The sequence below is a fragment of the Lissotriton vulgaris genome, chromosome 9, assembly GCF_964263255.1.
Source record: "Lissotriton vulgaris chromosome 9, aLisVul1.2, whole genome shotgun sequence".
NCBI lineage: Eukaryota > Metazoa > Chordata > Amphibia > Caudata > Salamandridae > Lissotriton > Lissotriton vulgaris.
Genome location: NC_141697.1, coordinates 819,656,468 through 819,668,888, shown reverse-complemented (window position 1 = coordinate 819,668,888; position 12,421 = coordinate 819,656,468). Strand labels below are relative to the sequence as shown.

The 12,421-nt window shown below is 43.8% G+C and overlaps 1 protein-coding gene and 1 long non-coding RNA gene across 2 annotated transcripts in view; one reads left to right on the top strand and one right to left on the bottom strand.

Moving 5' to 3' along the window:
• The window catches only part of CCS (copper chaperone for superoxide dismutase), a 682,831-nt gene that overhangs the window by 311,358 nt on the left and 359,052 nt on the right, over nt 1-12,421 (top strand). The window lies entirely within an intron of this gene.
• On the bottom strand, nt 10,958-12,070 carry LOC147692304 (uncharacterized). The gene is made up of 3 exons (XR_015299821.1): nt 11,985-12,070; nt 11,603-11,711; nt 10,958-11,305 (listed from the first exon to the last, which is right to left on the bottom strand). It is a non-coding gene; the product is annotated as an uncharacterized LOC147692304 (long non-coding RNA).

The window sequence follows — 12,421 nt, the reverse complement described above, 5'->3', positions numbered from 1 at the left end:
TCCCCGGCATTGCAGGTTTACAGATGTAGAGCCCAAACAGCAGCCCTTTATGGGGCTGAACTATGGGCAGGAGAATCTGAATTCAACTATATACTGCTTTGATTCCTTGTTTTATGACATTGGCAATAAGAGATTTGAGCACCTAACCATATTGAAACCCCTACTATATTGGATCAGAATTTGGGTTACAGAAGAAATAAAATCTTACAGACAAGGCCTGAGAGAGCTATTGGAACTTGATGGCCAACTCACGTTTCCCTGGTTTAGCCACTGGCAAAATTGGTATTCCCTGTTGGGTTTGAATAGATTTTGGACAGATCCTAGTTTATTGACCACACATTTCTAAAAATGAGTAAAAGCACGTTTATTGGGATTTTATTTTGAATAAAGTCACACTAGATTTTAGAACGGGCAAGGCTCACTGCGCAGTTTTTATCTTTTAAACCAACACCAAGTTTTGAACACTGTTTGGATGAAATCCAACCCTTATTACCTAAAACTTCCTTTTTGAAATTTCGCTATGAGAACAGGGAAGGAAACTAAATGCACTTTATGTTTGCTAGATGTGGAAGAAGATATTGCACCTATTTTATTTTTCTGCCCAGAATATGCTATTATCATAAGAACATGGATAACACCATTATGCTTGGGTTTAATGACTAGGGAATTTTCGGAGGCCTTAAGAATATTGAATAGGTGAGGTTGTATTCATTCCAATTTGCACTTTGAGATCATTTTTATAAAATTCTTTTTCGCAATATTTTTTCGCACTTATTACACATAAGACACCGATGCAGTAGCAATACAACTAGTAGGTCCTGATGAAAGCCAGGGACTAACTGTCCCGAAGGCTAAAACATGTTGACCATATAGACAGGCAGTGATGTATGAAACTGCCTGTATGCACTGTTTTTAATGAAGATTATAACAGATATTCTAATAAAATATTTTTCTGCTATGAATCCTTTTTAATCTGCACTTACACTGTGTACTGCACAAAACATTTCCATCGTAACACCCTCTTGTAGGACCACTTCTATAGGGTCTGTCTGTATCTGATCTATCTCTTTTCTGTGGTCTCTTCTGAAGACCCCTTCATGATATAATCCACATTTCAACCCTCTATGATCAAGAGGGTAAGTGGATAGAAGGCTGGAAACCCAGATGATAAGTTTGATCAAGATTACGAGTTTGATGGGAATCCAACCACTCATATGGGTTCATGATTATCGTGGGCACACTTAGTGTAGACTGGTAATCAGTGAGTAGACCCCCGGGTTCTTCTGGTTATTTAAAAGTGGCATTATCGCATAATTTGTCCATCGATCAGAGTTTTGTGTGAGACATTCTTGACTGTCATGGTTCCTATATCAGATCCGCGATTGGCTAGTCTGGAGCCTTACTAATCAAAAGAGAAGGATAATAGAAATACTCAAAGAACCGGATTCCTTCCCAGAGCAGAGATTTTCCTATACTGCGGTAACATGGCTGAACAAGCATTTACAATGCAATGGTTTCGCCTTTGGAAAAGTTTGAGCTATTGGCATTGTAAATGTTAAAATTTGTATTTATGATTTGGTTTTGAATACAGATAAATAAATGTCATTGTCATTTACATTGTCATTAGCTTAATCTTTCGCAACTGTGAGACCTATTGTACCCTACGGACGAGCTCAGCAGACAGCAATTACTACTACACACACACACACACACACACACACACCCAGAGCCACACACACAATCAGGGACGTCCTGGATCTTTTGTATCCCCATGATAGTGAGACATCTGGCAGCCTGGGCATGACCCCGCAAGTCTGATATTCCTCTCAGTTCAGGTGTCACGGTAACTAAATTCCTGACCCGGGAAACGTGGTGGGGGTGGTATTTCTAATCCCAGCGTTGCCACTGCACTACAAAATGTGTGTTCTGGGCAAATTCATTTAGTACAATATGGCTGAAATTGAAAATATGTAGGTTTATGTAGCTCGGTCCCCAATACTCCATTGCATCATAAGCCACATCAAATAAACCTCTGTATCCATCAGAAAGCATTAGACAGAACACTGATTCCACATCCAACATAGTGCATACATACTATGATGGTTGGTATTACTCTGCTCCTCTCAGCAACAAGCACACCGGACAACACATTAGACACTACTCTGCCTATGCAACCAACACAGCTCACATATTCCATATAGTTTGGGATCAATGCACTAGTAACATCGTGCAGTATAATAAATAACAGAAGTAGCCATGCATGCAACCTACAGGGGGATGCACTTGGATGTACAGAGTCGGGTGGATTCAAATAGTACTTAGAACCTACATTAGATAACTGGGAAAATGCAACATAACTCACTGGAAGGAACACTACGTATTTGTATCACACACTCTGACATTCCATAGTTGGACAATGCAACACATTAGTCAGAACAATGCACATATATCAAACACTGTTTGAAAACAATGAATAACACCCTACACCAACACCTGACAGCTAACAAGACTAAAAAGGATACTGTGGACCTTAACAAGACAACATAGTCTCAGTTTCCTCCTGCAGATACCTCAAGCTGAGTAATACCCATATCAATCTTCAGGTGGCACATACCTGAAACTGAGTAAGATCTCTGGTTACCCACACTATAATCAAATATAAACACTTAGCATAAAGCATGCCTAAACTGCCAGTGTTGGTGCTGACACACAAAACATACTATAGTGTGTGATGAATTCTTGAAACCTGAGGGAGAAGTTACCCGAACCTGAAAATGCTACATGGCCATACTAAAGGCTATACAGCACTATACAAATCTCTGTTAACATAAAATAAAGTTATCAGTGGGCAACAACAGACTCATATAAAGCCCACTATGTACGCATTTGCAATATAGGTTTAGTAGTGCATACTCAGTATAAACCTAGCACCAGCCACAACAAGAGACCTAACTGCTTACACAGACACCACTGAAAAAGAAATGCCTGTTGCTCTAGGTTTCTCGTTTCGTGGTTTTGGAGAGTTTCCACGACACTCTGTTGGGACAGAAGACCTGACGGCCTGATAATCACCCAGAGGTCTCTTATAGCAGACATTGTGTGGAAAAAACACGGACTACATCACCCGGTGTGCTGCGAAAGAACCTGAATAGTTTGCTCAAAAGCAGCAAACCCGTGTTTCATGAGTAGCACCGGCAGCATCATTAGGACAGGCAGGTCATTACCGCAGCTAAATGTTCAGGTCCCAAATGAATAACTGCACTCAGACAGCGAGCACTCGGGAATAAAATGGCGGATGATGTAAGCAGCCATTCTGGTGTATTTACTAGCTGCGCATCAGTGCCTCACGGGTTTTCGGATCTTGGAAACGTGCATTTCTCAACGTGCAATATTTATGAGCTCTTATGTATCTGTTATTATTGACAACGGGACTAGCTAGTAACCGGGTTTATTTCTAAGAGACATCCTGGTTCAAAACAAGCCAGAAACAAAACGAGAGGTTAGATATAAACAAATGCACGTCACATACGATGCCCTAAAATTGAACTATTAATTACACGTTCGAGATTCAAATCCGTGGAATGTTGGGTACATAGCGGAAAATCAAGACTAAAGCAGATACTGATCGGAAGACTCATTTAACACAAATATTTTGCTGTTTGCTAATTGCTTTGCTAATAATTGCTGCTTTGCTAATTGTAAATCTATTAAAAATGATTAGCACAAGAGCAGCAGCCGGGAGCCCGGCCGGAGACGAGGGAGGCGGGGATCTGCTGTGGGAAGGGAGAGGGAGGCGGGGAGAGCGGAGGCCGTGTTACATCGGCATCTGGACCGGCTGCGGCTCGGGAGGCGGGGATCTGCTGTGGGAGGGGAGGCAGGGATCTACTGTGGGAGGGGCGAGTGAGGCGGGGAGAGCGGAGGAGCAGATACTGATCGGAAGACTCATTTAACACAAATATTTTGCTGTTTGCTAATTGCTTTGCTAATAATTGCTGCTTTGCTAATTGTAAATCCATTAAAAATGATTAGCACAAGAGCAGCAGCCCGGAGCCCGGCCGGAGACGAGGGAGGCGGGGATCTGCTGTGGGAGGGGAGAGGGAGGCGGGGAGAGCGGAGGCCGTGTTACATCGGCATCGGGACCGGCTGCGGCTCGGGAGGTGGGGATCTGCTGTGGAAGGGGAGAGGGAGGCGGGGAGAGCGGAGGCCATGTTAAATCGGCATCGGGACCGGCTGCGGCTCGGGAGGCGGGAAACATGTTTCAAATAAACAGATCTCAGCAGGTGACAGAGCATTCACTGTTTCAGGCAAAATAAACAAGCACAAACACCTACAAGCACACGGACAGCGGGGGGGGTGGGGAGGCACACGGACAGCGGGAGGGGGGGCGGGAACGGCCAGCACTCACCTGGACCTGGACTTCCTCTGGCGGAGATCGGCCACACAATGACCAAACGAAACGGACTAAAAAAAAAAATAAACCCCACCCACGGCCTTGATGACGATGCGAAAAGGGTGGAGAGGAAAAAAATCTCAGGAACGCCCACGAATCTGGTCCGGCCTTGACGGACAGATCCATCTTCCAATGGCTAGCCTCCATTTATGGAGCTAGCCAATGGAACAGAGGGCGGGACTAAGCAGTACACTGTAGAGACATAAGATTTCTCCTGGGGGCGGAGCTAGGAGCTCCGTGCCCCAGGCGAAACCTAAACATGAAAGAAACACATTTTTTTTCGTGAAGAGTAAAGAATCATATGATCTTAAAATGGTAAACCACGTGCATATTAAACCAGAAGAGCACGTGGTCTCCAATGGAGCCTGACCAGCATGAGAGATGTTTTCTTAGTACTGTTCCTTTAAGCTTGAACACAAATCTGTTCCCCTCCCCCGCGCCTATTCAGCTGAACTCGTTTGCTCCAGTAATGGCTCCCAGAGGCTGTTATATCCTGTAATTTTCTGTGTATATGTCATACATAGGCTTTTGTGAACAACTGGCCCTTATCTGGAGTGTGGAAGTCCCAGTACGTGTGGTAAACCCCCATTCTGCCTCTCGCTTTCCCTTTGATAGTCTAAGAAGCGGCTCCATAACACTGAGGCCCCTCCCCACCACACGCAGTCTAGGATGGCAGGAGGTTCCCAGGCATTCCAAGCAGCACAGCCCAACACAACAGAAAAAATAGCTTTGTTAAACGCCCGTTCTTTCAGAGGCTGATCTGTAAATTAAACACCTCAGCAAAAAATAACACAAAACTACATATCGTGTCTATGGCTGGGAAATTTTGTTTCACAAATATTAGCATAAGCTTTCGTTTACCGGGGTTGTTTGTAAATGCTTTGATCTTGGACACAAAGTATCAGTGCTCACTGGGTTAAATCACAGTCACAGCAGCAGCCTGCCTCCCACGAGGGAAGGGCGCGTGCTCCTGCTATGCTTCTTGCTGTGGTGTAACCCCTATCTAGGCACCTCTTATTGTCACAAGGTTTTCCATGCCAGCATCCGTGAACACCCAAGAGGGAAGCTAGCGCGAGAACTGCTTTCACCATATACTTGCCCTGTACTAGTGAGGTTTCTTTCAGGAGGAAGAAAGGAACAACAACAAAAAAGTAATAATAAATAGTTTACAAGAGATACCAGACCAGGCCTCTGAGTGCAACAATTACTCTCTGAACAGGAAACAAAAGAGAACCGGGAGCTTTTCTGGGAAGAAATCATTGTGCACAATGGCACCTCTGCTGTACGATTGCTGGTATGGCCAGCGACTACCGAAGATCCCCCTCCCCCGCCTTGTGTTTAACCAACATTTATTAAAGATGGACATGAGAGAGGATTTCTTTGGAGGCGGGGGTCGTATAACCCCCGGCCGTATTTATTAAAACATAAAATAAAAGAAAAATTTAAATAAACAATATTTACACATTTTTACGCAGAAAACGTAACATGACATTTGATTACAATTCATTGTACAGATATCAGATGGCTAACCTTAACATACTTCTAATACAAAGTATTTCCTATCCAAGTCTAATATCTGAACCATAATCCTACATTAATTACTTTTCTGCGTATCCTATTTGGGCCTACGGCAAGGTCGCTAACTGGTGTCAGGTCCTTATCAATCAATCAATCAATCAATCATGACACTTGTATAATGTGGTACTCACTCGGAAGGGTCTCAAGGCGCTGGGGGAGAGGAGTCTGAACGTGATCCTCTTGCTGACGGGGAGCCAGTGCAGGTCTCTCAGGTGGCCGGATATGTGGCTGTGTCGGGGGATGTCCGGGACGAGTCGTGCAGAGGCGTTCTGGATGCGTTGGAGTCTTTTCTGAAGTTTGGCTGTGGTTCCGGCGTAGAGGGTGTTTCCGTAGTCTAGTCGGCTGGTGACGAGTGCCTGGGTGATAGTCTTCCTGGTTTCGGTGGGGATCCATCGGAAGATCTTTCGGAGCATGCGCAGGGTGTTGAAGCACGATGATGAGACGGCGTTGACTTGTCTGGTCATCGAGAGGGAGGAGTCCAGGATGAAGCCCAGGTTGCGTGCGTGGTCTGTTGGCTTGGGAGTGGTGCCCAGAGCAGGGGGCCACCAGGAGTCGTCCCAGGCCGAGGGCGATGACCCCAGGATGAGGACTTCCGTCTTGTCTGAGTTCAGTTTCAGGCGGCCGTTCTTCATCCACTCGGCGACGTCTTTCATCCCTTCGTGTAGGCTGGTTCTTGCGGCGGCGGGGTCGTTGGTGAGGGAGAGGATCAGCTGGGTGTCGTCGGCGTAGGAGATGATGTTGAGGTTGTGTTGGCGTGCGATGGCTGCGAGGGGGCTCATGTAGACGTTGAAGAGGGTTGGGCTGAGCGATGATCCCTGTGGTACGCCGCAGATGACTTTGGTGGCCTCGGATCTGAACGGGGGATCAATTACCCACGCCCTCAAGTAGGAGTGCGCATGCGCAGAGGGCCCGTTAACCGAGAGGGTACATCCCCCCCCACCACCCCGGTTACCCCTGTACGCTCCATGAACTCCATTAAAAAGGGGGCCCTTGCACTCTGCGCCGTTAGTGACGTCATTATGCCCGTGCGGGGTGGCCAACCAGCCTAAAGAAAGCGTGACTCCCCACTCCCCCGCACCCATCCAGCCAACCGGATGTACCGCCCCTGGAGTTCTAGGAGAGACCACTTGTCCCTCCCCCTGGGCAACCAAATTCAAGAATGGCGCTGCCCCCTAAGAACCTTAAATTTGCTGCTCACCAATCTTGACCTTACCGCCACAGGCCAGCGTAGTTGCCCGACTATCTGGCGCCCCCTATTCTTCTACACTGAAAGGTCATGCCCAGCCCTGACACTCCCTAGCCAAGCCATTATATTTTCCAAAAGGATTTCATTATCTAATCTAGTCAGGTGGACCCCGTCTTTTAAGAAGCACAGTTCCTCCCTGACACACCCATGCGCTATGTTTTGCAACTGAGCGGACCTGAACAATTTCCCGATTTTATTGTTGATCCTTCTTACCGAGTGATTCAAGGGTTACACAGAATCTACCTGTTGGGTAATAAGTCTAAGTTGGGCAATAAATCCTCCAACCCTCCTCAGAGCAACACAAAGCAAATAGACCCCAGCTGCCTCACAAAACACAGGAAATGTTCTTGCACCTTTGTCCGTTTATTGGCATGCCAAGGCAGAATGCAGACGCAGTGTCACGTCTTGGAACAAGCTTCTTCTGCCCCTCATGGATAGTCCCAGGAGACTATATAGGGCAGAAAGTGCAGTCATCAGTAAAAATCATAAGATGTGGACAAGGCCAAATACGGTTTTACATATACAAATAGAAGTGTCATGCAGGCCCAGAACATAGAGCAATATAAGGGCACAAGGGACCAGAAAGCAAGTTTAAGCAACCTGCACAATTCAGAGACTTTTCACAGGTGTTGTCCCATGATGTGTCAAAGAGGGCACTACAGGGCATGGAGTCAAGCTTTAATAGATCTGTAAGGGGAGGGGTGTTCAGGAGCACGGAGCAAGCAGCTTGATCAGAGCGTTTAGCTCAGTAGGTCTGAGATAGTGTGGAGGAGAATATGGGATTGATTCACTTATTTGGCTGATGCAAACATATAGATATATATTTTTCCCCACAATATCCCTCCTTTTTGATAGCAATATCAAATACCATTGTAAGAAAAATATGAATATATACATATGGTAGAAATATAGAAAAAATACTTATCTTTGACTAGCATCACACAGTGTTTAAATAACATGCATATATTGGCGTAGACCCATCCAAGAGGTATTCATTTTTCAACATAGATAAAATGATATACTAATACTCAATGCTTTTAAATTATATCTCTATAGCCATTCATTTAAATGTTTCTTTGTATGCTTTCTCTACATCCCATTGTATTTGGAGCTATTTGTAGGCTAGCTCCTGCTCTGTAGTAGGTAGAATTTTAACTGCGGAAATTGAATAGATGCTTTTACTACACCATTGCTGTAACATGCAGCAGCAACACCGAAGACAACACACAAATATCACTATTGTTAAAAGATACCCAGTAGCACTAAAAGTAAGTGCTTTAACCATCCTGTTGGTAGCCATGTCCATAGCCAGGACCAGTCATCAGAATCTGTCATTTTCCCTGCTCCACAGAATATTTGAACTGCATTCTTAATTTGTGCCACATCCCTTGCTATGTTTTCACTTAAAAAAAAAAATAACAGCAAGAGGAATTTAATAAAACGCACAGTCCTCCTTGTTGTAGTGTCAGGACGTCAAGTGCAAATCGATGTTGAATAGTCATGGCAGCTACTAAGTTAATTTCCATCTGCAATTGTTGAAGGGCATCTCTTGTTGCATTGAATTCTACAGCTAGCTCAGCAGACATATTAACTAGAGCCAATTCTAAATCATATACCCCATATCCAGGAATAAATATACACATTAGTTCAAAGAATAGACCTTGTCTAGTTTCCAGAATAGGTGCCTGTATATCTCTTTTATATCTATGAGCAAAACTCCCCAAATTTAGTGGCTCATGGGCTGCAATGTGTGACAAGAAATGTTTGGTGTAATGTAAGAAATAGCACACATGCCTACCCAGTGCCGGGGAAGCACCTTGTATGCTTTAGTGCCACAAACAAAACACATTCCGCCCTGTAACTGTGTATCTAATGTGTGATATTTACTGAGCGGAAGGCCTACACCTTCAGGAAAAATGTTTTGGAATTGATCACACCATTTGTAATCAATCCATGAAGAATTTGTAAGCTTAACATTTGCCCATGGTGCCATGTATGAGCAGCGAGCCGACCATAAGGGGTATTCTAATATTTTAGAAATCACATTTGGTGCCCTAGCATGCTTATTCTTTTGCTCAATAAATTGATCATATAGAAGACCATCAGGTGTTATTAACAGTGTCTCTCCATCTACAGTGATGTTCCAGTAATGCAAAGTATAGTTTACTTGTTTTCCTCGTACCTTAGCTGTCCATTTCCTACTTACTAACTGTCTCTCTTTTATGTTCCAATTCCCTGTGCTATTATCAAATTCTAATATGTTAGGACACTGGCTACTTTTTAAATGTCCTAAGTATCGTGAAGCTGGGTTATATCCTGAAACATGATGCTTTAAACATACAGGAAATGCTTTTTCCTTGTCTTCGTGTTCTACTGTAGGAGACACTTGGTATTGGGCTTGAATATTTGGCAGTATGGTACAACGTGGGTATCATCCAATCCTTCCTTCTCCACAATCCCAGGTTACATTGGATATGAGGCATCCTATTCCTTGCGCATAATTTTGTATAGGCACAGGTGTCTCATAAAGGCCAATAGGGTCGCTGGGGTGTCTGGCATGTACCGCAATGAGGGGATGGTCAGCAGGTTGTTGCAGTACAGGTAGCACACACATAGTTAAGGTACTAAAAAATATTGTTAGCATAATGCAATGCATTTTCTGGACAGTGGTAAATGTCACTTTCAGAATTTAAAATGTTGTAAGGCAGTGCCTTTCTGTCTCAGTTCCAGGGTACCTTCTGTAAGTGTCAATAATGAAAGTTCTTGTGGTGCGCTGTCATCTGCTTCTCCTCCTGGTCCGTAGTCGTCTTGTTTAGGGGCGGTTTCACGGACCTGCCCTGCGTGCTTCACTCAACAGCATCAGTTGGTGTCACCGTTCCTGGGACACTTGATGAAGGACCCTCAGCGTTGTTGTTAGGAAAGGTCTGGTCTATCTCTCCCTTGTCCTGTGTTTCGCGCTGCTCCATTTTTGGCCGTTGCTCATCTATTAAAGGTGACTCGGCCTCAGGCGGGGTTGGTGCAGCCCTGCATCGTGTTCCGTGCAGCCACTCGGGACGTCCCTGCACCTTTAGTGATGTTCTGGTAACCAGGATCACAACGTGGGGGTCAGTCTACCTAGAAGTAAAAGAAACATTTTTTATTTTTCTCACCATGACCATGTCGCCAGGTGTGCTTGTTCTAAGGAAGGATGGGGCAAAGCTTCCTTCACCTGGAGATGGTGATGCCTCAATACCACTGCAAAAACAACAGTTGATGGACAGAATGCAGAACAATGTCATACACTCACCCCAGTACAGAGATCTGGGCCTAAATCCATCGTTTATTTGCACTCCACACCACCCCAGTTCAGACATGGCCATATGCAAATCAGTCTGACCCTGTGCCTCATGGGAACAGTCCATCCCGAACTGCCAAGCCATGTCTTTCCTGGACCGGAATCAAGCATCCTTGGACCGGTTTCTGGCTATCAGCCGTCTTCATATACAAAAACAGAAGAGGGACCCTGAACCAGAACCTAAGAGAAGGATGCAGGAGGGGAACAACCCACTAGGGGAGTCAAATTAAACAACAACATGAAAGGGAGGTTCCCAAAAAATTAAGCGGACCAGTAGGTTCCGAGATTAACAATTGCCCACAGAACAGCTGATAATCTTTTAAATTATTTTATTTTCATTTTTTCAGTAATTCACACAACATATATGGTTAATATAGCGTAAGCCCAGAACTCAAAGGAACATTAAAAACATTTCTGCAGACTCATTCATCCAAGCAAAAAATCACAGTCATACTCATACAAAAACACATTCATCTAAGTACCAACAACTAAGCAAAGAAAACACTCAGACTCTCATCAGTCAGACAGAAAAAAGCGCCGACGCGCGTTTCGGAAATGCCACAGTGGGGAACTCCTTCATCAGGGCGCCAGTCATTTAGTTTATTATGGCCATCCAGGTCCTTCAAGACTTTCAGAATGAATAGAAGAGATCCAATTTCAAAACTTTCTGGGCAAACAGTATCCTAGTGCAGCATATCTGTGGGCAAAAATAGAATAAATCAAAAAACCACATCCAATTAAATGAGGAAGGGGAAGAAGCGGTCTTAGTTAATACATGGAGTCAAAAAAAATTGCAGGAGAAAAACGGTCAACATGCAGCCAACATGACAACTTAACAATAAGGAAAAAGAGAAATCACTCTAAGAGTGAATCATAAAGAAAATGAATACAGTTAATGGTCGTAAGAGCATAACGAGTCTTACGGTAAAGAATCTACTGGATACATGACAAAGCTAGTCACAAAAGCTATGAAAGATCTTGGTGCCGTACATACCAATAACAGAGGACTAGGCAGAGTCTAACTAGAGACCGATCGTCACAGTGGAAGATGTAGTTTGCAAACATAGGTGGGTCTCTGGGAACATATATAAATAACTCAACAACTAGAGGAAGAAGAGAAGGGGACAGAATAAATAAGTGTAACACATATATCCTCTGAAACATATGAGTCAACATAGTTACATACATATCTTCAGAATGATAAGAAAGATGTAGACATAATTCTAATGTTACATTATAGGACCATGAGACGAGTATATATCACAGGACACATTAAGGCCAAGATAACTATTGCAAAACCACATCTATTCTGTTGTTACAAAAATATCCTAATTTTACTGGAGACCTGATTTAGTTGTCTCGAATCAACTGCTAACCTGGGTAGGAGGACGAGAGAAACCAGCGGTCCCGGTCTTGAAGAATCGAATTGCGAAGAAGTGTTGCACGTATGTAGCGATATCCTTAAAAAATACAATAAACATAATTTCTCATAGAGCTAAACTTTAGAAGAAATTTCTTCATATGCCAAGTAAGTCTGTCCCTATGTTGCAGTAGATATCCTCTTGGCTGCCTATTTTCCCGTTACCTGTCCGTTTTGCTAAGACACCTCTTTTATCTCTCACTAGGAAGTCTCAAAAGAAGCCTGCTTGCTGTGTTTCTTTTAATTATTTCTGTAACAACAGAATAGATGTGGTTTTGCAATAGTTATCTTGGCCTTAATGTGTCCTGTGATATATACTCTTCTCATGGTCCTATAATGTAACATTAGAATTATGTCTACATCTTTATTATCATTCTGAAGATATGTATGTAA